Here is a 10,025-nt window from a genome sequence, read left to right as displayed (position 1 = left end):
ATAGGGTGTCCCCACACTTAATCGAGATAGCAAGGATCTCATCAATCAATCTGAACCAGGTGAAAAGTTTGGCCTTCTGGGTGGTTAGGAAGGGTTCCTATAGATGGTCGATGAAGAGGTTGGCATAGGATGGTGCCAAGCAGGTGACCATTCCAATAACCCAGATTTGTTTGTAGGTGATCCCTTCAAAGGAGGAGTAATTGTGGGTGAGGATGTTGATGGTCATGGTAACCAGGAAGGAGGTTCTAGGTTTGTAATCTGTTGAGCATTGTGATAGGTAGTGTTCAGTAGCACCTAGGCCATGGGCCTAGAGATGTTAGTGCAAAGGGAGGTGGCATCATCAGTGATGAGCAGTGTGCCATGTGGTAATAGAACAGGGAGGCGGTGGAGAAAATAGTTGGTATCCTTTATATAGGATGGTACATTTTGTGTAATAAGCTGAAGGTGCTGGTCTACAAGAACAGAGATTCTCTCAGTAGGGGCACAGTAAGTGGCCACAATGGGGCGTCCTGGGTGGTTGGTTTGGTGGAGTTTAGGAAGCATGTAGAAGGTAAGAGTGTGGGAAGTGTTAGGGGTCAGGAGAGAGAGAGAGAGAGGGAGAGACTCTACAGATAAATTCTGAGAGGAGCCTAAGAATTTGAAGAGAGACAGGAGATCCTCGTGGATTTGTGAAATGGGGCCATTGTGGCAGGGTTTGAAGATGGACGAATCTGACAGCTGGCAGAGTCCTTCTCCCAGGTAACACTTGCGGTTCAAATCAACAGTGGTGGAGCCTTTGTCAGCAGGTAGGATTATAAGGTCAGGATCAGATTTTAGGTGGTGGATTGCGGTTCTTTCTGCGGAGGTAAGGTTCGCTTGCATGCTGATGGATTATGGGGATGATGGTAAGGTTAACAAAGGGTGATTTGGGGGCAGTGGAGGTGTATCATGGTTGGACGGAGGAGTGAACTGAGTCAGGAAGCGTTCAATATGTCTTTGGTTGAGTCTGAGTGGTAGGGTTGGTGGCGAAAAAGTGTTTCCACTGTAGTGATTGGGAGACTGTTGTCTTAAAATTGTGATCTGTTGTGTAAATGGAGATGATGTTTTAACTACTGATGACGCCTTTGGCACAATTGTTTTAATAATCTCCATTGCAGGATGTAATTTTAGGTATTTTACTTCTTATGAAGGTATATTTAGATATACCGAAACCGTGGTCAAGGATTTTAATAAATCTTTATCCTGCAACTGTTTTGGCTGTCATCATTTACCGTGAAGAATTTCAACAGTTGCTGTTTCAGCCATGTTAAAATCTTGTGATATGTAGAAGGTTAATTTGAATACAGACGCAGTACTGAGTTTATTACTAAATTATTTACAAAACATGTTGCCTCCATAAGGATTTCAAAGTCTACCAGCTAGCCTGGTATTTGTAAAATATAAGTGATAGGAGAAGCTGGTCATCACAAAACGTAAATGTAATTGAACCCAGTGGTGTTGTGTCTGTTATTGTTCAACTTAGTTATAAACCCAAACAGTCTCCACCAAGGGACATCAAGATTAATGTGCTACTGAGAAGCATCAATCATCAATCACGTAAGCAGTGTTACAAGAATCTGAAAATCTGCTCGTTTCAGTCTAGATATCTCCAACAGCTTCACTGCTCTCAAAACTGTAGAAAAAAGTGTGCAGACAACCCAGCAGGGTGTTAAAACGACCAAGAAAATCATATTCTTAAGGAATAGCTGTGGGAGAGGGATGTCTGAACTAATTCAGGTAGTTAATACCAGGTAACCAGTACATTAAAGCCAGGGTCAGGACTCGGTGACGTCACCTATATTTTAGGTTTCCAGGAGAAAGATCGTGGTAAAGAAGATCATGTAGTGAATATTAGGCATGCTGGGAACAGTTTGGGCTGCAACCACAACTACGCAGTTGCTGATGACGTCAGACACATTACTGAGAATGCCCGTCTCATAGATTGTGTCACTCTTTGACCGATGTTAGAATACCTGGATGACGCATCTCGCACCCAAGCAATGTTCAACAGATTGGAGTGATCACTTATAGGTTATGATTGATGCATCACCCCTCACATTCGCACCACACGTGGCACGGTCGTCACGAAAACAAGCCAAATGGCCTATTGAGACTGCACCAAATAAATTTCCGTTGCGAAGGAAGACACACTTGATCTGCTTTGAGGTTTCAGTGAACAGTCGCCATTCCGTTGCGTTATATGCTGAAATGCGCAACTAAACAATGTACGTTATGGCAACATAAAAATCCCTCTTCACTTCGAAAGTGTTGCAGAAACTCACTTTATCTTCACTGAAAGAAGGCTAGCTTAGCTTCTTTTTCAATAAAGTTTTTTTTACACAGTTCTGAAGCATTTTGGGATAGCTACGAATCTCGCACCCAATCATTCTATTAATGACGCTCAGATCAGGTACGAACGGATTCATTTTCATTATCAAAGTCTTCGTCGTCGGGGTGATTTCGATCTTCACCACAGACGTATTTCTCTATTTCCAGGGAAGGTAATTTTTTGAATACTGACACTGAGAATTCAGCTGAATGAGACACTGGGCGTAATAGCGGATGGTGAACTAGGATGCTCTGTTATACACATGTTTTCCTTGTTGTTCGCTGAATATTCAATATACAAAAGGAACAATCATTTCTCTGTGAACTGTCGGCCGGAGAGGCCGTGCGGTTCTAAGCGCTACTGTCTGGAACCGAGCGACCGCTACGGTCGCTGGTTCGAATCTTGCCTCGAGCATGGATGTGTGTGATGTCCTTAGGTTGGTTAGGTTTAAGTAGTTCTAAGTTCTAGGCGACTGATGACCTCAGAAGTTAAGTCGCATAGTGCTCAGAGCTATTTGAACCGTTTCTCTGTGACCTCGCGAAATCATGGGTATACGAAATGGAAGTTTGTCACACGTTCCCTCCGTCCATATTCGTAACTTGTCGACGCACTGCTTGCACACCATGCGAGGGGCCCATGATTTGCCTTGATCACAAATTCTCACTTTGAAATGGGCTTGCATGAGAAGCCGTGGAAAGAAATGCGTACGAAGTATAAGATGTCAAAAAAAGAACACGAGAAACAAGAATGTCCATACAGGAAGGACCCGCATTGAATTACGAGAGGCGTTTAATAAGTAATGCAACATTTTTTTTCGACCAATTTGGGTTGGAAAATGCAGAATGTGTCGGACATCGTGGGATATTCCCGACAGTTTCATGAATGTCAGATACGTGGCTGTGCTATAAGTATCCTTCAAGGTGGCGCCCGTAGTGGAGGTATGTTCCAAGCCGAGAGGTGTTATGGAGTTTCTTTTGGCGAAAAAACTAGAGCCTCGCAGATATTCACAGACGCTTGCAGAATGTCTGCGGACACCTGGCAGTGAACAAAAGAACGGGTAGTCGTTGGGCGAAGCGTCTGTTATCATCGCAACAAGGTCGCACGAAGCTGTAACTCCTGCAATGTTGGTACGTGCGAACACTCTCATTCGAGGTGATCGACGGATCACGATCAAACACCTCCACGCTCGGCCGGACGTCTCTGTTGGTAGTGCTGATACAGTCGTCCACCAGATGGCGTACGCAAAGGTGCGTACGAAGCCACCTAACACATGACTTCCATCTGTTTGGCCCAATGAACGATGCGCTCCTGGGAAGCGGTACGTGAATGATGGGGAGGCTATTGAGACAGCAAGACAATGCCTCCGACGTCGACCACAAGAGTGGTACCATGAGGACATAAAGCCCCCCCCCCCCCCAAAAAAAAGGTGGTACTGAACTGAACTCGTGTTGAGAAATGGGGTTTTATAGCCGGAATAATGGTAAATAATATCATGTATTGGAATCGTGAATAAAGTCAATCTGCTTTCAGGAAAAAATGTGTTTATTGAACGCCCATCGTACCAGTTGGCAAACAGGCCAGTAAGATTGAAGTACAGGACTCCTGGATGAAAACTACCTGTAGTTACACAGCCACAAAAAATGGCTCTGAGCACTATGGGACTCAACTGCTGAGGTCATTAGTCCCCTAGAACTTAGAACTAGTTAAACCTAACTAACCTAAGGACATCACAAACATCCATGCCCGAGGCAGGATTCGAACCTGCGACCGTAGCGGTCTTGCGGTTCCAGACTGCAGCGCCTTTAACCGCACGGCCACTTCGGCCGGCCCCACAGCCACAATACAGAGAAATGATGACTTTAGTTTTTATCAATAATTAACACAAGGTTAGTTATGAAAGATACTGAACACAGAAAACTTTTATTAGCTGTGCGATATTGCCGTGAGGTATGTCGACTATGTCTTCAGTGAGTGCGTATCTGTAACGCAATGAAATATAACGGTCGAATCCTCCTATTAAATGCAAGGTAGGCTGAAGGCTGCTCACGACGTACAAAATTAATAAGGTTTTCGTTACTCGCTCCGCAGATCGCAGAGCATTCCGCCTAACGCTCTCGGAACAGCTCCAGCTCCAGGGAGGACACCATGAGAGCGAGTGTTAACTGTAGTTGACGCCACGCTTCCTGACAAAGTGCGCAGAGGAAAACAGGACGTCTGAAAAATGCGTGGAATGACCCCAAGGACTTTCCTGCCGTAGGTGTATCGATATCACAGAAGATTTCTTTGTCTTGGCTCACTTCGTCTGGTGAAATGATAAGATCACGGTGATAGAAGTTTATAGTCATACATGCTGTCACCTTTCGAGCTTAGCAGGTTCCTCTTTCGTGAATTACGAATGCTTATTCGTAAAAGCTTACCTGGACGACGTGTCCGCAATTTGAGATAGTGACTTCGAGTTAGAGAACATTCAAAAGGTCGCCTGAAAATCGTGGCGCAAAAATAAACAAATAAGGATCAATTGTACTGCCACTTTGTGATGATCACTAGTCCGAACAGTTACCTGCATTGTAGTGTCACCGCCAGACACCACACTGGCTAGGTGGTAGCCTTTAAATCGGCCGCGGTCCGTTAGTATACGTCGGACCCGCGCGTCGCCACTGTCAGTGATTGCAGACCGAGGGCCGCCACACGGCAGGTCTAGTCTAGAGACTCCCTAGCACTTGCCGCAGTTGTACAGCCGACTTTGCTAGGGATGGTTCACTGTCTACATACGCTCTCATTTGCAGAGACGATAGTTTAGCATAGCCTTCAGCTACATCATTTGCTACGACCTAGCAAGGTGCCATATTCTTCAAGAATATATTCTGAACAGATAATATTGTGAATCATGTACAGTCAAGAGCGGCGTTCATCATTAATGGATTAAAGTTAAGTATCAAACTAATTGTCCGCTTTCTGAATTCTAATTCGTTGTCATGTTCCAGACCTCACGTCAGTATAGTCCTTCCCTCCTCACGCCAGCCTGCGTGAGCTAAAACGGGTGCATTTCGGCCTCCACTAGTAACACGGTGTTGGCTCTTCTGCCAACACAGCATGGATGAAAAAGTCGAGAATCTTACACATTTAGGACAAATTATACACCGACACACGCGCAATACTAATGAGCAACTGGACAGAGAGAAAAATGTTAACGCGTATTACAATCAGCCAAAACGATGTAAGAGAAAGGGAAGGAGTTCAAGGGTCGTTTTACATCAGTGTTTCTGTTTGCTCAAAACTGTTACATGTAACGGTCATATATCCCGTCCCGTGCTTGCGGTGCTAAATAGAAAGATATTGCCCACAGCAGCGTGGTACGTATAGAGGGGCTACACCTTTGGAATATCTTACCAGCTAGAGAGACACTGTAATGCCATGTCCTTCGGAGGTCTTTCAAAATGCTTACAGCCCGCGACGATTCCATTATAAAGACACTGTTTCAATTTATGAAGCACCAAAGCCTCTTGCGTCCAATAGAAGTGTAGCAATAAATATGGTTATTTGATTACGTAGCCAGTTAATTTTAGGGAAAAAGTTAAATAGTAGTGTAAATTTTGCGGAGTTGCACGACATATTTATTATTGTTGTTGTGGTCTTCAGTCCTGAGACTGGTTTGATGCAGCTCTCCATGCTACTCTATCCTGTGCAAGCTTCTTCATCTCCCAGTACCTACTGCAACCTACATCCTTCTGAATCTGCTTAGTGTATTCATCTCTTGGTCTCCCTCTACGATTTTTACCCTCCACGCTGCCCTCCAATGCTAAATTTGTGATCCCTTGATGCCTCAGAACATGTCCTACCAACCGATCCCTTCTTCTCGTCAAGTTGTGCCACAAACTTCTCTTCTCCCCAATTCTATTCAATACCTCCACATTAGTTATGTGATCTACCCATCTAATATTCAGCATTCTTCTGTAGCATCACATTTCGAAACCTTCTATTCTCCTCTTGTCTAAACTATTTATCGTCCATGTTTCACTTCCATACATGGCTACACTCCCTAGAAATACTTTCAGAAACGACTTCCTGACACAAATCTATACTCGATGTTAACAAATTTCTCTTCTTCAGAAACGCCTTCCTTGCCATTGCCAGTCTACATTTTATATCCTCTCTACTTCGACCATCATCAGTTATTTTGCTCCCCAAATAGCAAAACTCCTTTACTACTTTAAGTGTCTCATTTCCTAATTCCCTCAGCATCACCCGACTTAATTCGACTACATTCCATTATCCTCGTTTTGCTTTTGTTGATATTCATCTTATATCCTCCCTTCAAGACACTATCCATTCCGTTCAACTGCTCTTCTAAGTCCTTTACTGTCTCTGACAGAATTGCAATGTCATCGGCGAACCTCAAAGTTTTTATTTCTTCTCCATTGATTTTAATTCCTACTTCGCATTTTTTTTTTGTTTCCTTCTTTGCTTGCTCAGTATACAGATTGAATAACGTCGGGGAGAGGCTACAACCCTGTCTCACTCCCTTCCCAACCACTGCTTCCCTTTCATGCCTCTCGACTCTTATATTTATTAGGACTTAATAAATAGCTCCCCAGAGCACCCCAGAATTAGAAAATATGCTACAGTAACTGGTCGAACGTCTGGACAAATATACACCCTAAACAGCTGCCTACAATAAATTAGTACGACATACCATCCACCTCGGTCGACACAAAAAAGATGTTTAAAATACATTTCTTAGACATCCCACTTCGCATGCCTATCAAACGCCAAGTAACGGCTTCTGTGGCACAACGCATTACAGTGCCACCAGGTGTAGGAAAACCATTGGCTTGTAGTGACCAGGAGGGATGCGACAATTCATCCCGACAGTGACAAAACCTGTCCTGTACGACGGTAGTTGTCTTGGAACCTGGCATCGCCACTAGGAAACAAATATTGTACCACAGGGCGGACCTAATGAGCCAAAACGGTCATATAATTCTTAGCAGTGAAGTGACTTTTCAGTGTAACCATGGAGCCTATGGAACACCACGATGAGTCTGCCCAAATCACCACTGACCCGCCGCGATGTTTCACTCTCGGCAGCAAGCACTCTACGTCTCGAGAACTTAAATAAGAGTCTCTACCCGTTCTTTCCACCAACCTGTCGTCTTCTAATGTTGTGTCCCCATCGTAGAAGACAGCTTGTCGGTCGTGGGATCTTATTCGGCGGAGGTTGCTATGCTGTCATCTCGAACCTGTGATTGTGGTTTTTATGGGATGTCACTTGTCCAGGTTAGTCTCTCTATCTACAGAGCGTAAGATCTGTAGTACTAACAATAATAGTAGGCGACACTTCTCATTAATTTGAATATACAAAACACTTGACATACACTATGTGATGAAAAATATCCGGACATCTGGCTGAAAATGACTTACAATTTCGTGGTGACCCCCATTGGTAATGGTGGAATTCAGTATGGTCTTGGCCCAACCGTAGCCGTGGTGACAGCTTCCACTCTCGCAGGCATACATTCAGTCAGGTGCTGGAAGGTTTCTTGGGAAATGGCTGCCCATTCTTCACGGAGTGCTGCACTGAGGAGAGGTATCAATGTTGGTCGGTGAGGCCTAGCACGAAGTTGGCGTTCCAAAACATCCCAAAGGTGTTCTATAGGATTCAGGTCAGGACAATGTGCAGGCCAGTCCATTACAGGGATGTTATTGTCGTGTAACCAGTCCGCCACAGGCCGTGCATTATGAACAGGTGCTCGATTGTGTTGAAAGATGCAGTCGCCACCCCCGGATTGCTCTTCAACAGTGAGGAGCAAGAGGGTGCTTAAAACATCAATGTAGGCCTGTACTATGGTAACACCACGCAAAACAACAAGGGGTGTAAGCCCCCTCCATGAAAACACGACCACACCATAACACCACCACCTCCGAATTTAACTATTACCACTACACACGCTGGCTGATGAAGTTCGTCGAGCATTCGCCATACCCAGACCCTGCCATCGGATCGCCACATTGTGTACCGTGATTCGTCACTCCACACAACGTTTTTCCACTGTTCAGTCGTCCAATGTTTACGCTCCTTACACCAAGCGATGCGTTGTTTGGCATTTACCGGCATGATGTGTGACTTATGAGGAGCCAATCGACCATGAAATCCAAGTTTTATTACCTCCCGCTTAACTGTCATAGTACTTGCAGTGGATTCTGATGCAGTTTGGAATTCCTGTGTGATGGTCTGAATAGATGTTTGCCTATTACACATTATGAGCCTCTTCAACTGTCGGCGGTCTGTGTCAGTCGAGGTCGGCCTGTGCGCTTTTGTGCTGTACGTGTCCCTCACGTTTCCATTATCACATCGGAAACAGTGGGCCTAGGGATGTTTAGGAGTGTGGAAATCTCGCGTACAGACGTATGACGCAAGTGACACCCAGTCACCTGACCACGTTCGAAATCCGTGAGTTACGCGGAGCGCTCCATTCTTCTCTCTCACGATGTCTAAAGACTACTGAGGTCGCTGATATCGAGTACTTGGTAGTAGGGTGCACCACAATGCACCTAATGTGAAAAACGTATGTTTTTGAGGGTGTCCGGATACTTTCGATCACGTAGTGTAGCTTTTTTAATTGAACGGTAACTTTTCTATCCAACTTCCGAGATAGAGTACGACATGTCCGTCCCTCCAGAACGCCCGTGACAGAGTGAGTAGCGGAGGCAAAGTACTTCGTCTCCCAGGTGCGCCCAAGCGATCCGAACGTCTTCGGTTTTTATATGATTACTCTCTTGTTTCTCAAAACTAGTGAAATTTAATAAACAAGAACAGTAGAAAATGGTTCAAATGGCTCTGAGCACTATGGGACTTAACATCTGTGGTCATCAGTCCCCTAGAACTTAGATCTACTTAAACGTAACTAACCTAAGGACATCACACACATCCATGCCCGAGGCAGGATTCGAACCTGCGACCGTAGCAGTCGCGCGGTTCCGGACTGAGCGCCTAGAACCGCTAGACCACCGCGGCCGGCAAGAACAGTAGACTTGTAGGGTAACCGTGAGAGATTGTCATACTAGCAACTGAGTTCAATACAGTGAAAAGTATATAAATAATTAATAAGAGAAGGTAGGCTTTTGGCCCGCAGCACCCGAATGTGCCTAGCAATCAGAAGCAAGTTCAGTGCAATTGGCCGACACACCCACGGACTGGTACACACTGTACCATCTGCTGCTTGTACCTCACTCTACTTTTCTCCCGTATGTTACTTCGCGTGTATCAAGCTGCATCAAGGCGAGCTTCTAGCAAAATACACCAGAGCCAGAAATATCACAGTCGCCTCAAGACAAGTTTGGAGATTAATCACCCAACTTAGGTGACGTTTTTAAGAAAATTCTTTGGCTGAGACTGATATTTTTGTACCCCGCCTTGATGGCGGCCCGTGGATCTGCTCCTGTGATCTGCAAACCAGGCCGAATGAAGGAAGCGAGTAGGAGCAGGAGAGGTAAAGCACTTCGGTACGGCGTTTAAAATTAACGATGTTTACTGTAGGCAAAAACAAGTTACTAAATGGTTACATAACTTTGCGATGATGAACACGTAGGTGCGAAGCCGTATTCCCGTCGTAGTAGTACAAAGTCTCAGCAGCACGCGAACACTCACCGGAGTGGAAGCGATGTTTCCAGGCCGTCT

The sequence above is a fragment of the Schistocerca nitens genome, chromosome 8 (genome assembly GCF_023898315.1).
Source record: "Schistocerca nitens isolate TAMUIC-IGC-003100 chromosome 8, iqSchNite1.1, whole genome shotgun sequence".
NCBI classification, from domain to species: domain Eukaryota; kingdom Metazoa; phylum Arthropoda; class Insecta; order Orthoptera; family Acrididae; genus Schistocerca; species Schistocerca nitens.
The sequence above is the reverse complement of the archived record's forward strand: the minus strand, read 5'-3'. Positions refer to the sequence as shown.